This window comes from Cebus imitator, unplaced genomic scaffold, assembly GCF_001604975.1.
Source record: "Cebus imitator isolate Cc_AM_T3 unplaced genomic scaffold, Cebus_imitator-1.0 Scaffold5, whole genome shotgun sequence".
In the NCBI taxonomy this organism is placed as follows: domain Eukaryota; kingdom Metazoa; phylum Chordata; class Mammalia; order Primates; family Cebidae; genus Cebus; species Cebus imitator.
Window position 1 is genome coordinate 8919660 of NW_016107320.1, and position 2152 is coordinate 8921811.

The window sequence follows — 2152 nt, forward strand, 5'->3', positions numbered from 1 at the left end:
AGTCTTAGTGCATGAGCATCTATTTTCTCTACAGCCTAACGTAATACTTGGCACGTAATGAGATGTTAAGATCTATTAATTTAACAGCAATCATTGTGTTACTTATGTAACATTGTGTTACTTACATTTTTCTCAGGTTGTTACTCTTTCTATCTCATGGGGGTAATTAACAAATAAAATAAATCTCCCATAATATTCACATAAGATGAATTAGAATATAATTATTTGGAAAGTTTAGATTTTTAAGGAAAATAATTCAAAGCAATATATTCTTAGAAACACACATAGGCTAGCAGTTATCTGGGAATATGTAAGTTAGAGTTCTTCTGTGTTTAAGAATGTTGAGCTTCCCAAATTGACCCAGTTATCCTGTCTGAGCCAAATACACATTCAGTTTTGCTTCCTAGTTCTGAGTGTTGAGGTTGCAACTGCCTTTCTCTTCTCTTGACTAAGATTTACTTGAAATAAACTTAGAGGTGGTTTGCATAATCATAATATGATTTTGTGAGGGATTGCAGTATGGGGACAAAATATATATGTTTTACAAAGTATAAATCTTTTGGGCAGAATGAAATTTAGATTTTTGTTTTTGAATTCAGGGAAATTGAAGCAGGCTAGGTTGGTGCTTATTGGCTTCCGAAAATATTTGATTTAACTGGATGAAAAAAATGCAGACAATCTCCATGTGCCTATCTAATAGAAAAGTAGAAGGTCATCGAGTTAGGGTCCTGCTCCAAAGAGAGAGGCCCCTCTGATGAGTGTTCCTCAAGACCGTTTGTAAATATGATAAACAATAAGACAAAGTTTCAAAGTATCAGGATTAAATGTTCCAGAAACATTCAGAACATCATCATTTTTCTAAGGAATGTTCCTACATACAAAGTAAAATAACTTTATACAAAATGAAGTGACTTCTCCTAAACTGCCTAGTAAAAGTAGCCAACAATAATATAGAAGACATCCCCAAATAACCTGAAGGTAATTTTAGATGCTCAGCTGATTTATTTTTCTAATTATGTTTTTGTTGTTGTTGTTGTTATCCGTAACTTAATTTGGTTCTTCTTAAGACATTTAGAACACCAATTTGCGAGGATAAATTCCATTCATCAGGGTAAACATAGATCACAGGTAGCCCTGGAGTTGAGGAATAACGTTGATTTTTGGTAAAATCTGTGAGTCCACAGCTTTCAGATTAACCTTGTGCTGCTCTGTAATCTCATATTTCTCTTTTTCTGTGTAGAAGATCTCAACTTGCTGGTGTCTGGGCTTCCACAACTTCTTCTTCATGAAGTAAGCATCAGTAAGATGTTTTGGGATTTTAACATTGCTCATATCAATGTTGGTTGAGGTGGCAATGAAAAAGTTCTGGTGTGTTCTTTGTAGAGGAACTTGATTGAGGACCAGAGGTCCGGTCACAAGTAATAAGCCACGAGCCAGCCGCTTCAGGAAAACCACCCTCTTGCCCCTGTGGCATCCAGTGAGGATGATCAGAATGGTGACAGGGTGATGCTGGGTCACAGTTTTCTCATGTGCTGACTGAAGTGTTTTTTTTGTTTGTTTGTTTGTTTGTTTTTGCCATGGCTCAACAGCTTTCAAGGCACATCTTCAGTAGGATAATATCTGGGCATTTGCAGTTTAACCACCTGGGTACCACTGTTCTTCTCACCACCAACTGGTTTTGTAACAGTTGCAAGAAACTTCTCCTTCTTTTTCTTTTCAACCTTGGATTTATTGGCTGAGTACCTCCTCTTGTACATGGCCTTTCTGGAATACATAGCAGATTGGGAATACCTGCCAATTCCTCTGACAAGGACAGGGGCTTCCCCTTCTAGGGATTTTTAGCCTTGAGGTTTTTTTCACTTTGCCACAAGCATCAGCTTTCTTGGCTTCAGGTTTCATCTCTTTAGTATCCAGCTTCTCAACTTTTTCATCTACCATCTTGCAAGATGGAAAAGAACTCTAATCATGTTTTATATCATTTGATGCCTGATAAAAATTCAGTACATTTTTCTAGTGTTCAAGGTTCATTTAATAATCATTTATTTAAAAACCCAAAATTTATAGTATGCAAAGTAGTTTTAAAAAAGGATTGTCAGATTTTGAAGGGAAAGAACCACTGAAACACAGCCCCAGCTGTCATTCACAGCTGCTT

At 36.4% G+C, this 2152-nt stretch overlaps 1 pseudogene; it reads right to left on the reverse strand.

The window, feature by feature from the left end:
* Nucleotides 1-1071: 1071 nt before the first annotated feature.
* On the reverse strand, nucleotides 1072-1938 carry LOC108309202 (annotated as a pseudogene).
* Nucleotides 1939-2152: the final 214 nt, after the last annotated feature.